At 41.6% G+C, this 21,729-nt stretch overlaps 1 protein-coding gene across 2 annotated transcripts in view; it reads left to right on the top strand.

Moving 5' to 3' along the window:
• The first annotated feature begins 1,733 nt into the window (after positions 1–1,733).
• Positions 1,734–21,729, top strand: part of GALNT6 (polypeptide N-acetylgalactosaminyltransferase 6) — a 75,704-nt gene continuing 55,708 nt past the window's right edge. For both annotated transcript variants that reach the window (XM_087710557.1, XM_087710555.1), the window contains exon 1: positions 1,734–1,882. The gene's annotated coding sequence lies outside the window, so the exon portion shown is untranslated. The remainder of the gene's footprint in view (positions 1,883–21,729) is intronic.

Genomic DNA, 21,729 nt, shown 5'->3' with positions numbered 1-21,729 from the left:
TTCTCTTCTTCAGCTGATCCTGAAAGAGCACCCTTGCTTAGAGAGAAACTTGCTTAGACAGAAATCTTAAATGTAATTTCCTCAAAAGGTCACTGCAGTGATAGCCAGTCCTTTCTCTTGCTCTTACTGCATCAACTCTTTACACAGACAATGGTGGACCTGCATTTAGAAACCTCTTTGCTCTGAAAGGAATGGAAAATCTGTAGCTGTGCAGCAATTAGTGTACCTCAGTTTAGTGTAGTGGTAAAGGTACCACGGTCTACTACTACTAGACAGTGAGCTCTAGTCCCGCTTTAGATATGATGACTTTGAGTTAGTTACTCTCTCACAACCCGACCCACCTCACAGGGTTGTTGTAAGAAAAACAGAAGAAAGGAGTATTAGGTATGTTTGTCTCCTTGAGTTACAAGTAGTCCTTGACCACAACTAAGCCCAAAATTTCTATTCCTAAGCAAGGAAATGGTTAAGTAGGATTTGCCCCATTTTTCGACCTTTCTTGCCACAGTTAAGCGAATCACTGCAGTTGTTAAGGGAATCATGAGGTCATCACATGAGCCTGGGATTATGCAACTGTCATAAATACATGCCAGTTGCCAATAACCTGAGTTTTGATCATATGACCATGTGGTTGCTGTGACAGTAGTGTGAAAAACTCATAACTCAATTTTCTAACTAAATGAATGGTTTTAACTTAAAGGACTACCTATACTTATAAAGTAATAAAGGTGGAATAAAAATCTACCAAATAAATTCCAACATCCCCAACCTTCGGCAGTGGGAGCTGCAGATTCTGGAAGTTGAACTCCACCTACTCTGCAAGGCACTCATTATCTAAGGTTGTCTTGATGGGGACTTAATACATTGTATTATGATTTGATTTAATGTGGTTTGTTGAATAAGGCAGACGTCAGGTCAGAAACCCTACTTCACAACTGCCTCATGCCAAGCCCCACTGCAGTGCATTTGATGCAAGTTAGCATGTTGTGCAAACCCTTTCTATTTGGTCTTTAAAGACCTCCACGTTTTCCTGACAGGCAGTAATGCAGCAGGTCACCGGAGAACCAATTTAAAAAGCTGTCTTGAGTGTGCATTTGATTAGATGCTAATCTGCAAGTTGAGTCATGAATACAACGGCAATTTGGAACCTCTGTAGCCGAACCGCATGGGATTATCTTTTGAGTAAAGTTTACTAAGAAATGTGTGTGTGTGCGTGCGCAAAAACATTGAGCATGTAGTTTTTGTCCCAAAGACAATGGCTTTTTGTGAACCAAGACCTCACAACTGTGCAACTTCCTTTGGCAGAAAGAAAGAAAGGCAGAAAGAAAGGCAGAAAGAAAGGCAGAAAGGCAGAAAGAAAGAAAGAAAGGAAGGCAGAAAGAAAGAAAGAAAGAAAGAAAGAAAGAAAGAAAGAAAGAAAGAAAGAAAGAAAGAAAGAAAGAAAAGCATGCGTGCAAAATGGTACACGGTTGGGGTGGTTTTTAAAGCAAACCACCCTCACCATCCCGCCCTTTTTCTACCTCTTCCCCACCCCACCGCTTGATTCGTCCGTTTAATATCTTGAACGCTGAAACTCGCAAAACGGAGGCTGGATGAGATTCCCGCGTCAAGATAAGGCGAGGTTTTAGGCTCCTCGTGGGTGACGTTAAGGCGCTAGGACCCAGCAAGCCGGAGCACGCTTACACCTGTGCCGAAGGCGGCGGAGTTCCCCACCGCCTCGCCTGAGGTCGGCTGCAGGTGAGAAGACAGGCAGGCAGGCAGTGAGGCAGTTGCCCCTCCTTCCCTCCCTCCTTCCAAGACCTCGCCTGCTCCATCCTCCTCTGTGGCCAGCTTTGCGCGTGAAGTGGCTCCTCTGAGCCCGACCTCTTCTTACGCTCTTTCCTGGGTGAGTCTCTTGACGCTCTTCTTTGTGTTTCTCGGGGTCTGGCCGTGGCGTGACCTCTGCGAGTCTCGCCGGACTTCGGGGCGAAGGCTCGGGGGCGCTTTGCTCTGGTCTGGACGGCGCGCCGAGCCTGCAGGTTTAGCAGCGTTCCATTCTTGAAAGGAGTCGCGGTTATCTCGCATCCCAGACGCGGGAGGGGTCGTTGGGGGGGGACGGACGGGGACGGACGGACAAAATGTAACTGGCGAGCAAAGTCGAGCAAAGCTCCGGCGTTTGGGGGTGTTAGGTGGGGTTTCATTGGACAGAGAAATATGCAGCCTACTCTGGATAACTGCATCTTTGCTCCCCCACTTTTTTAGTTTTCTTTCACTTCCAAACCCCCCCCCCAACCCCTACCCCCCGCCAGAATCTTAGATTTAATCCTCGCTTGCCACCGGCTGGCTAGGATTAGGCTGAAATAATGGGAGAACGAGTTTACTTAGTTTATTGGCCTGTGGAGGGGGAAGTTGGGGTAGTTTACAGTTAAGAAAAAAGTAAATCGTTTTTAATATGTATTGTTACAATTGAAGTGCCACCCTTCTAGATTGGAGTTTATTTTTGTTCGTTTCCTTTATTACTTCCTACGGTACTTCATTCTGCTTTCTCACTGCCATTTTGTTCTCTTAATGTAACTTTTCCCAACCGGGTGCTTTCCAGATATATTTGGATAGTAAATCCCAGGAATTGTAACTTGGGGGGGAAGGCTGCTTGAAAATAACTCAAAGGAGGGGAGCAGAGAGAACGGTATCACTGAAACAATCCATTTCAGGGCCCAGCCCATCAGAGGAGTGACTGGGAAAGTAGTGATCTAACAGCGCAGTTAGGTGTTAAACTTGAAAGCCTTAAGATGATTGAAAGGAGGAAGTAAGGTGCTTGCTTGATTGTTCAGCTCATTCTCTGAGGTAGACCCTGGTTGTCTGTCCCTAACTCTAACCCTGCCATCACAACAATCCCTCACTGGGACCTCACCGCTCATTCTCTTTGAGTGGCAGGATTTTAAAGGACACAAGATGGTGCAAAAGAATGCTTAAGCTGAAGTAGAATAAACTCAATGTGGATATGCGGGATTTGCCTTATTTTGAAGGTGCTCTGTCGGATTAGATCTTTGATGGGGGACAGCTAGAAAATCCTGGGTCTGTAAAAGAAACTGAAAACCATCCTGGAAGAAGGCATTGCCTGACCAATTCTATATTATTGTGAAGAAAACTATGTGCTGTGTAGTTGCCTGTAATCAAGCCCAGCTTAACTGGTGGTCTCTACCATTATACTGTAGTTCTGTTGGCGCTGTGTTATTTGCCTTGAAACAGACTCCATTCAGCCCTTCATTAATATCAACTGCAGTGTACATCTAAATAATACCTTGCAAGCTCAAAAGTCCTCCAAAACTCAAAAATGTTTACTTCCCTGTGTCAGTAAGGGTTGAAAAACCATGTAATTCTTTAATTTAGAAACAATGAACTCTAGATTTGTAGCCAATGGTTGTGACTTCCCAGTGGTATTATGAAACAAGACAAACTTTGGAAAATCATGTTTAGATAAGAGCTTTCAGATTTCTAGCAATAATTTTTGAGGAGGAAACCCTTCTTGTATATATTATTATGGTAATTCTCACTTTAGGAAAACCATGAACTGCAGAGAAGGTTGGTAATTATCACTACCCCTGTTAGAACGGAAGTGAGGAAAAAATAACTTGCTGGAAGCCACTAATCAGTTGAAGCAGATCATAAAATGTAGACTTGAAGGTTCCGAGGGAAACTATATGCTTTGGGATATCGTGCAGATATATCTTGACTTCTCTTAGATGAATCACAGGATTGGGTGGAATTATTGTTTTATTGACTCTTGGCCTTCAACTCTCCAGTCACGACGGGAATAGAAATAGTGTGTCATATCTGCCACTCCCCCATCCTATGAGCAGAGTTCCTCAAGAGAAGACATTCCTATACTCCATACTGTATTTACAATACAGGTCAGTAGAGGGAGGCTGTGAGTTAAAAGTCGGTCTGAGCCTGAGCTATGACTTGGCACTGGAAACTTTTATCAGTAGGAAAAATAGTTCAGGACACACAAAGTAAAAATAGCTAGTATTTCAGGTCTAAATCTTGCTCACCAAAGGGGATGTTTGAACAGACGCATTGAGAGAAGTCCCACTTCCTCAAGGCTGCTTGCATAAAATGAAAGTGAATCAATTTGGATCTCCAACGTAAAAGGAAAAGAATTGTCATAGACAATGAAACAATCCATCTTGCCTCTGTTCAAAGATTTAGCAGCTTCATCTATCACATTGTTCTCCCAAATTGCTACAGTTGTAGGACACTATTTAGAAAATGTGGGGATCCCACAATTAAACATAACCCCCCTGTGCTTGTGTCTAAAAACATGGAAGTTGTTAGTGAATAAAATACTGGTAATAGATGGAGTTGTAGATACTTTTATACCCCCATTTAAAAAGAGTTTTTAAAAGGCATATTTTACCAAGGATGTAATCCAAAATTAAGGCTTTAATTACAGGTTGAGGCAGGGGCTGTGTTGGCAAATGGACTTCAGTTAAAGTGGGTCATTGCTGACACTGATGATCTGCTCTGGCTGGTGAATTTGGGATACTGGTATGAGTCATCAGTGGCCCCACTTTGAGAATCTCTAAATTAGCAGGTAATCCACATAGAGATGGTAGCAGAAAGATGCATCACAGGAATGGAGAATCCTTCCTCTTAAAAGTTAAATGTATAACTAACATTAAAAAGTGAAATTGAAGATCTGGGGCCGTAAGAATAACTTTTCTGTTTTGTGGGATTTTGTTTAATGTGCGCCCACATAACTTCCCCTTTTTAAATCTGTTTTTGGCAGTATGTTTTATGTGTTTTACCAAAATGAATAACAAAGATAGACTCAAGTTTTGGTTCCTTCTAATTTTCTTGGTTGAACTCTCCAAATAGTTTGACATCTACATATTACAGGTAGTCCTTGACTTACAACAGTTTGTTTAGTGACCGTTCAAAGTTACAACAGCACTGAAAAATGTGATTTAAGGCCTTTTTTCACAGATACAATTTTTTGCAGTATTCCCATGATCATGTGATCAAAATTTAGATGCTTGGCAATTGGTTCACATTTGTGATAGTTGCAGTGTTTTGGGTTCATGTGATCACTTTTGAGAACTTCTGACAAGCAAAGTAAATGGGGAAGCCAGATTTACTTAACAACTGGGTTATTAACTTATCAAGTGCAGTGATCCACTTAAACACTGTGGCAAGAAAGGTCATAAAACAAGGCAAAATTCACTTAATAAATGTCTCACTTAACAACAAATCTTGGGCTCAATTGTGGTCATAAGTCAAGGATTACCTATATTCCCTGAACATCAACTCTTGCCTACATAATTGATGTTAAAAATGATTCCACACTCTATTAATATTTTTTACAAAACAGAGGGCCTCGTAGTTATGATTATAAAGCAGGTCATCATGGGACTGGAACCTTTTTATGATCCTATTTTTGTGGTAGTCATAAAGCAAATTCATTATTCACGATGGACAGGCTTTGCAGGTCCAGCAAAACCATAAATCATGGTTGATTCAGGGCTTGGATAAATATGGTGAATAAAGCTCAACTGATAAAGATGAAGGACTATAGGATCTGATTTTGATTTGTCTGTATAGTCTCCATGGTAACAGTATGGAAATGAGGATGAGAATATAGTCTTCTGTGAGGTTATTTCCAATTTGCTGATCAAATCTACTTCCTGGGATTTTCTCATGGTCTCCCCTCCAGATAGACTCAGTGCTGCCACCTGCTGATCTAGCCAAGGTGATCTAACCGAGGTGGCGCAGTGGTTAAATGCAGCACTGCAGGCTACTTCAGCTGACTGCAGTTCGGCTGTTCGGCTGTTCAAATCTCACCAGCTCAAGGTTGACTCAGCCTTCCATCCTTCCGAGGTGGGTAAAATGAGGACCCAGACTGTGGGGGCAATATGCTGACTCTGTAAACCGCTTAGAGAGGGCTGAAAGCCCTATGAAGCGGTATATAAGTCTAACTGCTATTGCTATAGTTGATTACTTTCATCCTACATGTCAAATTCTTTTGGGCCATTATTGATGTAAGAGTTTTAATATCAGGAGCTGTTGACCCAAAATTCAACAGAAATAAAACTAGTTGAAAAGGAAGATCACTGTAGTCACAATAGGCAGAGGCTGATTTTTTATGAGTACCTTTTGAGCTATTCTTGAACATTGTTGTTGTGACTAAATCTAAATTAAACGCTAGCCTAAAATTGATTCACATTTTTTACACAGATGATAGCTAACTTGACAGCATCATCATATACCGTACCCCTCCCATGATAGTTACTTTAATATGAATGTGATCAAACCAGCTTTCTCAAAAAATCAAATGCATAATAAATAAGTAAATCAGAACAATGTTGGAAAGAAAAGGAAGGAAAACTGGAAATCAGTTGTGTTGTCAGGAGTCATATAAGGAATTAAAGCCCAGCTTGGCAAAATGAATAGGGGGACCTACCTTCCAAACTCAAACTTCCCCAATTCAGAAGTGACAAAATGCCATTATCTAAAGAGAACGAAGGAAATCCATTCTTGCTGGAATGGATAAGGAAAATTAGGTGGTGGCAACTTTTTTGACTCCCCAAAAGAGCAAACCTCTCTACCTATTTATGCTTCTTTATGAGAAAGTCTAGTTAAGTACAGTCAGTCACTTTTCTGAGTGTATATTTGGAGTTATAAATCCTCAGGCTACTTCCCTTGATAATGAGATAATGAGGATAACATTTAAACCCATCAGAATTAAATGCTAATTCCAATGCAAGGCAGACTGCTTCCAAGACTTGGTATCCGTTAGCTGTCCAGAGATCGTGAACTCTTAAATAAGGCATCGGCTGATAAAATACAAAATTACTTGGTTTGCTGTCCTTTTTGCTTTAGAGGGAATATCATGCAAGGAACAAATGGGAATGGCAGGAAAAACAGGGAAATCATCAATACCTTGAGTTCTTGGTTTTCATCTCTTTCATAAACATGTCTCAGATTGCCTAGTCATCATTTGATTGGTTTGGTTTTAAATAATCTTAAGAGTGCATTTATAAGCCCTCTTTTTTATAATGTAACACATCCAGTTCTGAGTTGTTCAACAAACACAGTGCGATGTTTGAACCAAGTCTGAGTCTAGTGAAAATAATTTCTGTGGAGAATCATGAGGGAAACATTTAGGACAATCGTAGTGTCCTAAGGCAGGACTCCTCAAACAAATACCTTCCAGGTGTGCTGGATCATAACTCCCACAATCCCCAGCTGCATGCTTACTGAGAATTGTATAGGACATACAACCCCTCCCTCCAAAGAGCACCCTTGCCCTAAACTGTCTAAAATCTCAAATGCTTGTGTTTTTTTTACTGTTGCTAAAAAGAATTCAAGAAAGGAACCATAATTTAACTCCATAGTCTACAAAGTACTTTCTATTGCATATTGCATATTTCTTCCTGGTCACGATCATTCTTGCCATAGGCAAGATGACAGCAAAATAGAATAAAATTATGTGGAAGAACCTGCTCTTTTACACACCCACCCCTAGTTCCTTTTCCAGTGTGGGAGCAAATTGACCTTTGAAATCAGGGGCAATTCAAAGACATTTTTTTGCAAATTTGTTTAACCTGTTAAACAAAGGCCCAGAGTCTAGGTTTTTAATGTTTAAAATTCTTGGAAGTGAAAGTAGTTTGTATCAAATAGTCCAGCAATATGGAAATTGAATGTTGTTTTCAGCCTTAGTGGCAGTAATGTGCTCACATGCACAATATATTAAAGAGAGCTGCGGCTTAAAAAAGCAACATAGAAGGTCTAAGCAGTTATCAGCTAGTACATAACTGCCCCACCCTGACGGGAAGTTTTCTGTATCAATTTATCTTTTCCATTTTGTATTACATATGTAAGATTCTCTATTGGAGACCTTCCAGATATGTGTGACCAAGTCCCATAATACTCAGCTTGCATGGGTATTGGAATTATGGAAGCCCAGCACTTCGAAAAGGCAAAAAAACTGGCAAAGGCAGTTTGGGGTTCATCCAAACTTGTAGAATTGGATTGCTTAATCTCCCTTTTCACATTTAGAAAGACTTCAAAGTACATCTCTAATTGTTAATCACCTTAATTCGTCCTTAATGCTGTTAGTGGGTTTTTTCCCCCTCCAAATAACTTCAGTAATTGACAGTATATAAAGTAGACATATTAAACATTCAGGTCACTTAGATAGCAACAAAAAGCAGAATTTTTCCTGTAGCTCTTTTGCTGATTTAGCCTGTTTTGTTTGTTTACAGCCAGAATATAAAGCCACATAGATGAATTAAACATATGTGTGCTTGTGTTTATATATTGTGCTAAGCCAAAATCATTACATTAAAATAGGACATGAAAAATTAATAGACTTTCCAGAAGACATTAGCTAGGAACCACCAAGTAATTCTAGTAGCACTAATAAAGTCTACCCACATATGAATTTAGATTGATAGTTGGCTCATTTTACCAATAAAGATTAAATGGGGTAAAGAAGATATTGCATGTTTATGTGAAACATAAAATCATTGAAGGAAATATTTTATGTTTAAGTTTATTGCAAGAGACACACCAAATATAATACACCTCCTTTTTCCCACCTGTTACCTTTTAGATGTGCTGGAGTACAGTTTGTGCCATCTGCAGGAATAGGGGCATGCAGAAGACAGAACCTGGTTAAAGAAGCTGGTGTGTTAGCTGAGCTGGGAAAACCACAGATACTGACATTTAAGCACTACTGATACTACAAGTAGTCCTCAGCTTATGACCACAATTGAATCCAAAGTTTCCACTGCCAAGCAAGGCAGTTGTTAAGTGAGATTTGCTCTCATTTTATGAATTTTCTTGCCACAGTTGTTAAGTGAATAATGTAGTTGTTAAGTGAATCATGTCATTAAATGGATCTGGCTTTCCCCTTTGACTTTTGTCAGAAGCTGGCTGGGAAGATTACAAATGATGATCATGTGACTCCAGGACAGTGCAACTGTCATGAATACGTGTCATTTGCCAAGCGTCCGAATTTTGATTGTGTGACACTGGTCGTAAGGGTGAAAACCGGTCATAAGTCATTTTTTCAGTGGAACTTTAGTCACTAAATGAATGATTATAAGTCAAGGACTACCTATATTAGTGTAGAGGATAACTTTATTTCTTTTTCTTTTAAGAATCTAGATTTCTAGTTAAAGGTGGTAGTCATTCCTGACTCTAGGGGGCAGTGCTCATCTCCGCTTCAAAGCCAAAGAGCCACAGCTGTCCGAAGACATCTCCATGGTTATGTGGCTGGCATGACTAAATGCCAAAGGGGATGGAACACTGTTACCTTCCCACCAAAGGTGGTTCCTATTTTTCTACTTGCATTTTTTACATGCTTTTGAACTGCTAGGTTGGCAGAAGCTGGGACAAGTAACAGGAGCTCGCTCCATTACATGGCGCTAGGGATTTGAACCGCCAAACTGCCGACCTTTCTGATCCACAAGCTCAGCTCCTTAGCCACTGAGCCACCGCATCACCGCGATTTCTAGTTAGATTCTCTCAAAACCCAGGTGCCCTAAAATGTCGGCATCTCTGCGGGTACCTATAATGCTTGAGGTCAAGAAAATTTGAAATTGTACTCTTGGAAGAAAAGTACATATCTTGGCACATTGTAGTTATTTTGCCCAGTTGAGAATTGTATTGTAAAAAATATTGAGTGGGGTGTAAAAGCAGTGTGAGTTTTTCCAATGTTTATATTTTACCTCTCAGGTAAATAAAACCTTCACTGTCATGTTTGGTAAATTATGATGTGGATATATCATTTTCCTTTCTGTGAAATTTCCTTATTTCATGTAATTATTTTTAGCTTAGTGCTTTATAAAGGACAGAAAGATGCTTACTGCACTGAGTTCTTCAGAGTACTGTAGCTAATAAAAGAACATTTTAGAGGTCTCTGCCCGCTGCTTTAATTAATGGATTACTGAGCCTTCTTCACGTGCAGTGTTTCTCTAATTGTCCCTTTACCCATTGTTTCAGACAAGTATGCATGTACAGGTAGTCCTCGACTTATAACAGTTTGCTTAGTGACTGTTCAAAGTTATAACGGCACTGAAAAAGTGGCTTATGACCATTTTTCACACTTACATCCATTGCAGCATCCCCATGGTCGTGTGATCAAAATTCACACACTTGGCAACTGACTCATATTTATGACGGTTGCAGTGTCCCGAGGGTGGGGGGGGTGAGAGGCATCACGTGACCACCTTTTGTTACCTGGTGAGCAAAGTTAATGAGGAAGCCAGATTTACTTTACAACCATGTTACTAATTTCAGAACTGCAGTGACTCTCTAAACCAGTGTTTCTCAACCTTGGCAACTTGAAGATGTCTGGACTTCAAGACCCAGAATTCCCCAGCCAGCAAATGCTGGCTGGAGAATTCTGGGAATTGAAGTCCAGACATCTTCAAGTTGCCAAGGTTGAGAAACATTGCTCTAAACAATAGTGGCAAGACAGATCATAAAATGGGGCAAGACTCCCTTAAGAAATGTCTTGCTTAGCCACAAACATTTGGGGCTGAATTGTGATCGTAAGTCAAGGACTACCTGTATGTAAAATCAAATGTGAGTGCGTGAATGAGGAACCATCTGAGACTGCAAGATGTACTTGAAAAATATCCCAGAAGAAGACAGTTGCCAAATTACTTTTGTACAGTTACCAAGAAAAATGAATGGCTGTGTCCATGAATGTCACTCAAAACTAGAGCTTGATGCTGATGTGACTACTGCTTGCTTTTCCTGATATATAAATCTTGCTTCTTGTGCTCCAGTATGACAGTTACTAATGCAAATTATTAATCTCCACATCAAGATGCTTGTGACTCACCCTATTCTTCTTAAAGATCATTCTTACTGCATAAGCCCTGAACTTGTACCCTAAAATCCTCCATGGGTGGAGTGGTACCATTTTTGAAGCCTTGTCATGGTCCTAGGTAGAGTGGATTACCGTATTTTTTCGATTATAAGACGCACCTTTTTACCTCAAAAAAGAGGCTGAAAATCTGGGTGCGTCTTATACGCTGAATACAGCATTTTTTGCTTCCCGAAACCCCGTCCCCTTCACCCAAATGGCCATGCTTAGCTTGTAGGAAGCTTTTAGAGAGCTCCTGGGGGCTGGGGAGGGCAGAAATTGCTTAATTTTGCCCCCCAACGCCCAGGAGCACTCTATAAACCTCCTGAAGGCTATCCATGCCCTTTCCCCCCCCACAAAAATGGGCCATTTTTGATTGTTTTTGCCCCCCACCCCACCCCCCGAGGAGCACTCTGCAAGCCCCCTAAATGCTATTCATGCCTTTTGGGGGGGGGACGGGCCCATTTTCATGAAAAAGAGGCCATTTTGGGAAGATTTGCAGAGTGCAAAAATTTCTTTTTTATTTGCCTCCTCAAAACCTTGGTGCGTCTTATACTCCGGTGCATCTTAAACTCCGAAAAATATGATACATCAGGCTGGGTAGATAAATAACCTGAGAATATTTTCATATCCATGTACTGATACACTTTCATGGCAAGCATTGAGATCCAACTAGACAGAGTTCCAAGAAGAGTTCACACTCAAATTATGTTGGTGATATCTGTCTTCCCAAGATGCTGTGTGACTGCATGCCCTTATTTTACTTGCCAGAAATTTACTTCACCAGACATGACTGACAACTGAAGTTTTCCAGGCTTAAAGTTCAGAAGATTGGAGGCATCTCATTTGGAGGTATAGGACAAACAGTCACATCTGCAATATAGGTAGTCCTTGGCTTTCACAGTTTGTTCTAATGACTGTTCGAAGTTAGAACGGCGTTGAGAAAAATGACTTGTGACCATTTTTCACACTTATGACCATTGCAATATCCCCATGGTCATGTGATGACAGTTGCAGTGTCCTGGAGTCATGTGATCACCTTTTGCGACCTTCTGACAAGCAAAGTCAATGGGAAGCCAGATTCACTTAATAATTCAGTTACTAGATTAACAAGTGCAGTGATTCACTTAAAAACTGTAGCAAGAAATGGCCAAAGTTTGAAGGAAAGGCATTTGAAATCTGTTTTGTGTTAACAGTTGTACAGACATAATAATTAACCAGTTGTTTCTATATATTCAGTTCACAACACTTATATTTTCCATGATCTCATAATGTGATAAGAGTGGCTGATTACTGATCTCACTATTAAAATACTTTATAAGTCACGCCATAAAAATAATTCTTCAGCTGGTTTCAATATATAAGTTTTTCCATTAATATGGTAGAAATGTCAGTTAATGTAACTATATTAAAACAATAATTGTGTCTTATTTTTTCAGGTTTATAATATTAAGAGAAAAAATGTTACAAAAGGCTTAAGATGCTTATTCTTTCATTAGTAATAAATACATTTATTACTTTTAATTATATGTATAATCATCTCAGGGACACGGTGGCTCAGTGGCTAAGATGCTGAGCTTGTCAATCAGAAAGGTCGGCAGTTCGTATCCCTAGCGCCGCATAATGGAGTGAGTTCCCATTAGTTGTCCCGGTTTCTGCCAGCTTAGCAGTTCGAAAACATGTAAAAATGCAAGTAGAAAAAATAGGAACCACCTTTGGTGGGAAGGTAACAGTGTTCCATGTGCCTTCGACATTTAGTCATGCCGGCCACATGACCACGGAGATGTCTTCAGGCAGTGCTGGCTCTTCGGCTTTGAAACGGAGATGAGCACCGCCCCCTAGAGTGGGGAACGACTAGCACATATGTGCGCAGGGAACCTTTACCTTTACCTTTAATGATCTCAACCTGTATATACTGTAGCCAGTTCAGTTCCTAATTTCTCTTCAGTCTCTTTTAATTAAATTTTTAATTGAAAGTTTTATTGAAGTGAAATTTCAGTTGAATTTTTTTTTAAATAAGAACTAATACAAACTAAAATAGAATGAAAAAAAGGGAGAAAAAAACCCTAAAAGTGCAGAAAGGGGAAAAAAGCAAAAGACAATTAAATATAAAGAAAGATGTAAACCAGTGGCTTCAGTCTTCTTCACAGCATATCACTACAATTATATTTTAACCACCTTGTTTCTAAAGTGACATCATGACTCTCTTCTTTCATCTTATCACCAAATTTCTCTTCAATCTCAACTTTAAATAGTGATGGTAGAATTTACCTAAAGGATGTTGGGAGTAGAAATCCAGCCACATGGAAGATAGTGAACTAGGAAAGACTACTCTTGAGAGAGGATCGATCAATTATTGATATTTTCTAATAACATTAAAAAGGGACGTGGTGGAAAAGATGCTGAGCTTGTCGATCAGAAAGGTTGACAGGTCAGTGGTTCGAATCCCTAGTGCCGCATAACAGAGTGAGCTCCCGTTTCTTGTCCCAGCTTCTGCCAACCTAGCAGTTTGAAAGCATGTAAAAATGCAAATAGAAAAATAGGGACCACCTTGGTGGGAAGGTAACATTAACACCAAGGACCATTATTGGCATATACCGTATTTTTCGGAGTATAAGATGCACCTTTTTCCCTCAAAAAAGAGGGTGAAAATCTGGGTATGTCTTATACACTGAATACAGCATTTTCTGCCACCCGAAACCCTGCCCCCTTCACCAAAATGGCTGTACAGAGCCTGTATGAGGCTTTCAGAGTGCTCCTGGGGGCTGGGGAGGGCAGAAATGAGTGAAAAACCGGCGGTTTTTGGCTCAATTTTGCCCCCTCCCCCAGTCCCCAGAATCACTCTATAAGCTTCCTAAAGGCTATCCATGCCCCTTTTTTGGCAAAAAAATGGGCCCATTTTCACGAAAAACAGGCCATTTTTTGCTCATCCCCCCTCCCCAGAGCAATCTACAAGCCGCCTAAGGACTATTCATGTCCTTTTTTTGAAAAAAAAAATGGGCCTGTTTTTGGGAGGTTTGCAGAGTGCAAAAACTTTTTTTTTAATTTCCCTCTTCAAAACCTTGGTGCGTCTTATACTCCAAAAAATACGGTAGTTTATGTTTCCATTCCTAAAAAAGGTTAAAAGGATGGCATGATCGCAAAGACCTTAGAAAAATAATTAAACCTAACATGAATGCATGCACTTTCTAAAACTTGGGTAGTAATTCAAAGACTTTGGGGAAAAGATTTGTTGAGAAGCTGTCAGGCTGGAAGAGGAGTGAAGCAGGGAATTAGCCTTGAGTTGTGCAGCTGCAAAAGGCAGATTCTTGTAGTATAGGTAGAAGTCAATAAAGTTGCTTGCTTGTGCTATTGTTAGAGGCTCTGGTGGCTTGTGCCTGGCAAATTGCTTATTCTGACTTTCACATTATAAGAGATTTTATTCTGACAAAGGCTAAGAAATGAGACCAAATGACTACTGAGCTACTAATGTCTGTCTCACTTGCATTCTGCCTTTCATCCTCCCCCCCCCTTTTTTAAATTATCTCTTTAGTTTTGAATAGCTTTTAAGATGGCTCATGACCCGGTTTAATAAAGTTATACAGCCAGCTCAATTTAATAAAATTATAACGCCGCATCGATGAAAGGAGAACAACCAATTCTGTAAAATAGCGAACAATGAAAATATTCATATACTGGCTAGAAATTATTTCAAAAGTCATAACATAATTATGTATGGGGGGCATTTGTAACTTTCATAGCTGTGATTGGTTTTCACAGTCTATAGAGATTTCTTTCATCACCTGTGATTATTTAATTCTTTTGTCAGCTGTATTTAGCCACTTAACACTGGATTTCATGCACTGTATCCCTGCTGATTCATTCTTTAATTAATTGCAGAATTTGGAAGGGCATGATGGATGCTTTAGTTTAGTTGCCTTTACTTGGGGCAACGTCCCTTGGCAGCTCCTCTTTTCAAGAGCAGAAGGGACATGCCAAGACTTGTCAGGAAAGAAGATTCTGTATGTTCTGGAGCTGAATCTTGTAAAGTTTGGAAGTTAATAACCAGTACTTAGACAATCTGGGTAGTGGCTGTAGCATGGATGTTACCTAAATAGGCTACCTCAGTTAAGAGAATGACTGGTGCACTCTAGAGGAATGGGAACTTCTGAGGCATTTTTTAAATGGAACCCATCGTAAAATGCATTGCAGCGGTCTGCTCATGAGGTCAGAAGTCATTATGGTCAGAGCCTCTGATTCAAAAAAGGGCCCAATTGTTAGACAGGCCAAAAATGAGCTAAGTTCCTCTGGCTATGCTCTCCATTTAGAGTTAAAAACTGTTGTTGTTGTTGTTGTTGTTGTTGTTGTTAACTGCAAAGTCCTGTCCGACCCATCGCAATCCCATAGACAACATTCCTCCAGGCCTTCCTGTCCTCTACCATCATCTGGAGTCCATTTAATCTCATGCGTGCTGCTTCGGTGACTCGATCCAGCCATCTCATTCTCTGTTGTCCCTTTCTTTTTTTGCCCTCAATCGTTCCCAGCATTAGGCTCTTCTCCAGTGAGTCCTTCCTTCTCATTAGGTGGCCAAAGTTTCATCTTCAGGATCTGGCCTTCTAAAGAGCAGTCAGGGTTGATCTCTTCTAGGATTCTAGGGTTGACCGGTTTGATCGCCTTGCAATCCAAGGGACTCGCAGGAGTCTTATCCAGCACCATAGTTCAAAGGTCTCAATTCTTTGATGCTCAGTCTTCCTTATGGTCCAACCTTCACAACCATACATTGCAACTGGGAAAAACACAACCTTGACTATACACACTTTTATTGGTAGGGTGATGTCTCTGCTTTTTAGTATGCTGTCTGGATTTGCCATAACTTTCCTCCCAGGAGCAAGCGTCTTTTAATTTCTTGGCTGCAGTCCCCATCTGCGATGATCTTGGTGGGGACTACAGCCAAGAAATTAAAAGATACTTGCTCTAGAAAACTCTAGAGTGCTCCAAATCACACACCTGCTCCTTTACAGAGAATGCAGTCCTGTCCAAAGCAAACATTGGAACCAGAATAAAGCTAGATATGTCCCCAGTGAACAGCCGTCCTGTACTGCAAAGATTCAGTTGGCCTATCTAGATCCTCACAGCCTCCTGGAACAATGTCAGACCTGGATGGTGATACACAAATACAGGCAGTCCTTGACTGATAACCATTCATTCAGTTACCTTTCAAAGTTAACAGCAGTATGAAGAAAGTGGCTTATGACCAGTCCTCACACTTGTCATTGGATCAAAATTTGGGCGCTTAGCAATCAGCATGAATTTACAAAAGTTGTAGCATCCCAGGGTTATGTGACTGCCATTTGCAATCTTCTCAGTTGGCTTCTGACAAGCAAAATCAATAGAGAAAGCTGCATTTGCTTAACAACTGCATGATTCACTTAACAACTGCAGTGATTCACCTAGCAACCATGGCCTAAAAGTTCATAAAATTGGGTGCGACTCATTCTCCTTGCTTAGCATTGCAATAGCACTTAGACTTATATACCGCTTCACAGTGCTTTTACAACCCTCTCTAAGCTGTTTACAGAGTCAGCCTATTGCCCCCAACAATTTGAGTCCTCATTTTACCCACCTCGGAAGGATGGAAGGCTGAGTCAACCTTGATTTGAACTGCCAATTTGCAGACAGACAGCAGAAGTAGCCTGCAGTACTGCACTCTAACCACTGCACCACCTTGGCTCAACAGAAATTCTGGTCCCAATTGTGGCCATAACAGGGGTGGGTTTCAACCGGTTCGTGACGGTCCCTGCGAACCGGTTGGTCGCCGAACCCGGAAGTAAGTAACTTCCGGGAACGGCGAAGGGCGCGCCCGCCCACCCGCCCGCAGTCCTTACCCGGTTTTGATGAGTTCTGCACTTCCACGCATGCGCAGGACGCATACAGCGCCTGCCCGATCGTCCAGGAGCAGCTGGAGCGTCGCGCAGACGCTAGTACGCATGCACGAGGACGCCGCCAGCCCCATTCCAACCGAACCGGTTGGAACGGGGCGAGAAACCCACCCCTGGGCCATAAGTATCATCAGTGTATTGATAATATCTTACCTCAGACTGATCAGGCAATGCCGTGCAGATACTAAATGGTGTAAGGAGACAGCCAAGCCCTGCAGCGCTTCATATCGGAGCAATCAGTAATCATTAAAGCATTTTTTAAAATCAAAGGATATGCAAAGTATTTTGCGTAAGAGTAGGCTGTTGCAATGCCATTTCTTTTGCTGTGTTTAATAACGAATTGCCCACTTCCTTTCTTTCTTGACCCCAAAGCCTGCAAATCAGAGGAGCGAATCAGCCATTGTTCCGTTGCGTCCTCTCAACAGAGGAATAATCATGGCTAAAATAGAAAGAAGGAAAAAATTGTTGTAGCAGTGAGCTTTTATCTTACAGTGGGTTTGTCAGGTGCCTGACAATGCTGACTATGATCCTGGCTCCGTCCCGTCATTAAGGCTGAGTCACGCTACTAAATAACAAGGCTTATCCTCCTTGTAAAACACAGAACTAGATAGTTTTCCAAAGAGTCTGGGATGCAGATTGTGATTCATCCAGACAGTGTGTGGACATGCCTATTCTTAAAAAGGAGATCAGCTCAGGGGTTTTTATTCTGTTCCATTTCCAATCCACAACAACTTAGTATAATTAACGTTTCAAAAACAGCAAAGCCATTAATAAGAATAAAGCGTGAACTTAAAAGATAAATTCATTTATCATTGTGTTAAGCTGACATCTCATGTGGCAGAACATTAACTTTACGTCTCTCATTCATATTACCATTAACTCCTTTCTTTTTCCCAAAGAAAAGTCTCATATGTTTTGACTTGCCTGATGCTTAGCTCCTAGACAGATTTGGGAGGCTGGCTGCTTCTTCTTCTCTCTGAGCTGTTATGATCCTCCCTTGTTTATCCTAGCAGTTTTTGTGGACTGGCTGCAGCTGGGATGGAATGAACTCCTTACCCAGTTCCTTACCTAGTTTTCAGGTTAAAATTGTTTTATTTGTTTATTTTAGAACATTTATATACTCACTCACAGTGACTCTAGGCAGCTTACAAATAGTAAAAGTGGGTCACAGTATCGGCAGCGACCCAGGCTGGCAATGCCACCGAACCAGTTCCCTGGTCACTGCTGCTGCCTCCGCCAACTTTTTAGTTAGTTCTGCGCATGCGCAGAACAATTTTCATTGACCTGCACATGCAGCACACATCCAACGTGCACACAAGCAAACCGGCAGCAACGCCAGCTGAAAGCCACCCCTGGAGCCACCACAGAGAAGGCCCTTCTTCCTGCCAGATGTTTCTCCTTAAGGGATGGGATCCACAACATTCTTCTCTGCTCTAGTGGATTGGGTAGATGTGACCAGCAAGAGATGGTTCTTCAGATAACCTGGTTTGTTCATCCTCTGAACCAGGGGTGGTATTCACTTACTTTCCCTACCGATTCGCAAATGTGAGCACACACACACACACACACACACACACACGTATGCACTTGGCCTTCCTGCATGCGCTGTGGCTTGAAAATGTGCCTAAATAGGACAGCATAGAGCCTGGGCAGGTAGGTCCTTGATTTCCACTACCATTTTGGGTGAACTGGTCTGAACCGGCTGAATACCACCTCTGTTCTGAGCAGATATAAGCCCCAAGCATATGGCAAAAACAAATATTCTTGCGGGTACACAAGAACAAAGTAGAATTAAAAGGTGGAAGAAGGAGACCATTGAGCAAGGAATAACATTAAAAGAGGATATGGCTGAAGGATCTGAAGGATCCGGCCTCCCTTATATTACTTGGAGGCCCCTGAATAGATTGAGATGGCCTAAATTTAGGCCTAAATGTAAAGCCAAAATGCTTAAGTGGAGGCTCTTAGCGGATAACAACACTCTGTGTGTCAGCGTTCCAAATATCATGTAGAATTAAATCAGAATCAAAGGCAAAACGATCCTTAAAGTTCCAATTTAATAAAGCAGACATCTTAGCACATCTGTGTTAATCCCAATACTGGAAATGACACCACAATTCCATCCAGTTAAAAGTTCATGATCTTGTCCCCACACCCACAATCCATCACATGGTCCAATCTTCTTCCATGCTGGCATCCACACCCAGCTGCTTCCGGTCAGGTGTACTGGTGCGGAAACAAAGGATGACCTTGGCTTCTAGTAAAGAATGAAAACAATACATTCCACAATCTCACTCCTGTCTATTCCCCACTCCCATCAACGATACTAAAGAAACAGCATAATGAAATAAGAGAAAGTGTGGCAGGCCAAAATTCTAAAAGGAATATAATTGCAGGCCTGACAGGTGGCCTCTCCTCAAAAGAAAAACGTTTCCTGAAAAGAGAATGACATAAAAGTTAACATATAGCAATAGCAATAGCAGTAGACTTATATACCGCTTCATAGGCCTATATAAAAAATTAACCACCTACTTCCCCCCTTAGGGGACCCTTTGGCTTGTCAGGAAACTTCTCGCGAGTGCAATAGACTATTGCAGTCGTGAGAAGTTTCCTGATAAGCCAAAGGGTGTGACTTTTGGGGCTAATGAGGCCTGGGCTTCCAGCCTGACAGCACAGCTCCCACCACTTCTGGACATTTATTGCAGTTGCAAAGAGTGTGCGGAGAAGAGCGCAAAGTCCAGCAGAGGCAGGAATGCAAAAACAACACCTACTACTCCCTTGCAAGGGGAGCGAAGGAAACCGCCTGGGTCTCCACTCCCCGCCTCATCTGTCTGGAGCCGCCAAAAGCTTTAAACTCTGGCGTTGGTGCTGGTTTCCCACCACTTCAGCGTCCCTGAGAGGCGACTCCACATTTTCCCTTTCCTTCACCTCTCCTCCCTTCAAAAGCTGTGAGGCACTCTCTTAGGGCCAGTTGCCCAGCTGGCATGGCCCCGCGTGCACGCCTCGATCTCCTCACTCCCATAGGCGCTTCTCCTCCTTCTCAGAGTTCAGCGGAAGCTGGGCACAATGGATGGGAGGCTGCTTTTGAAACCACACCTGGGAAAACTTCGCCAGGAAGGGAGGTGGGGAACCAGTGGTGCGGGATGACCTGGAACGCCCCCGTGCTTTGCTGACAGCCACGTCTCCTAGGCAAGTTCAGGGAGGTCCTAGGAAGCCGGCCGCGCCGCACAAGCTACCGCCCACAACGGAACAGGCAAGGAAAGCGAGCGAGGGGGCGGGGCAGACATTCCATGAGGAACCTTTTCTAACCGATTCGGTAGATTTGTAGAACCTCTTCTACTGAAGAGGTTAGAACTGGCAGAAACCCACCCCTGTTTTGGTGGTACACTTCACCTACCTGATTCATTCAGTCTGAAGTATTGAAGTAAGCAGGTGGATTTTGGTTTCAGCTTTTTAAAAAAATCGATAGGTTTTATGAATCCAAGGTGTCATTTTATTTGAAAAAATAGTCATCTTTCTGAAATGAGATACAAAGAGGCTTTTGTTTCAACCTTTCACATTGAAGGTCACCTGCAAAGGAGGGCAAATGATTACCTATCCAAGATGATGCCACCACTTACAGTTAATGTGATGACTTCATGCACGTGTTGTCTTCTTTGGCATCATCAAAGTTTGTTAGGAATGCTGCCAGTTACCTGTCTAAGAAGAAAAAGTTCTCATCAGCTGTTTCAGTAAAGTATACGTTGAAACATGTCTTTGCCCAACAAAGGCCACTAACACCTCTGTCTTACATTATTTCTCAGTGTTTATTTTATAAGTAACATGTTTTTCTAACCGATGACATGATCAATAAGCTTAGGCAAATTATTTCATGCTTCATTGTTCTCAGCTGCAGAAAAGAAAGATCAAGGAAAGGTGCAAAGATGGTAAAAGCAACTAATAGGCATCTTCTTGCCTGATCAAACACATTTTACCGTGTATATGCAGAATAAAATTTGGGCCTGATGGTGATTCCAAAACAAAGCTAAAATACCATTAGTAGATCTCATAGCAAAATGATTGGTGAAGGCTTTTATTCTTTTGTTTTTGAGAGTCTTTGTAATGCTTCTAGAACAGTGTTTCTCAAATTTGACAAATTCTAGAATTCCCCAGCCAGCAAATTTGAAAAATGTTGTTCTAGAGCAGTGATGCTAACTTTTTGGTGCTGAGTGCTGAAAGCACATGAGTACACACCCATATTGCAATGCGCATGTGTGCTCCCCTGCCCCCTGCACATCCATGCCTGACCCCACATGTGGCCCACCCCGTGCATGTGCATGTGACCCCCCGCATGTGCTCACACAACCCCCACATGCTCACATGACCCCTGCACATGCTCACGCGACTTCCAAGCAGTTTAGACATTAATGACTGTGTGTTGCATTATTTTGAGGGAACAGCATATTTACACTGTTATACAAGCTGTATACTCACTACTTTATATTGTAGCCAAGGGTCATTTCTTCAGTGTTGTCATATGGAAAGATATCCTTAAATATTTACAAAATGTGAGGGGCTGTACTCACTTTTTCTGCAAGAGCTCAAGGCAACTTATTTAGAGATCTCTCTTCATTTTCACCCCAGAAACTCTGTGAGGGCAAAAGTGGAGCCAAATATAATTGACCCAAAGTAACTAGTTAACTGCTGTAGCATATTTAAATAATAGTACTCCCTTTTTTAAATTTTCTGAGCAACATTCTGCATTTGTATTGGTCAGAAATGCATTGAACATAACAGAAAAGTCATGCGAGGACTGTGCTACTATAGTTTCTCTAATCCAAGTTGGCTATGTTTTCAAATACGGGTAGTCTGACTTACAACCATTTGCTTAGTCACTGTTGGAAATTATAATGGCACTGAAAAAAGTAACTTACAACTGGTTTTCACATTGACAACTGCTGCAGCATCCCCCTGATCACA

Source organism: Thamnophis sirtalis, unplaced genomic scaffold (assembly GCF_051295495.1).
Source record: "Thamnophis sirtalis isolate CommonGarterSnake01/CBP01778 unplaced genomic scaffold, rThaSir2_p1.2 scaffold_3, whole genome shotgun sequence".
Lineage (NCBI taxonomy): Eukaryota > Metazoa > Chordata > Lepidosauria > Squamata > Natricidae > Thamnophis > Thamnophis sirtalis.
This window is presented reverse-complemented; position numbering and strand designations above follow the sequence as displayed.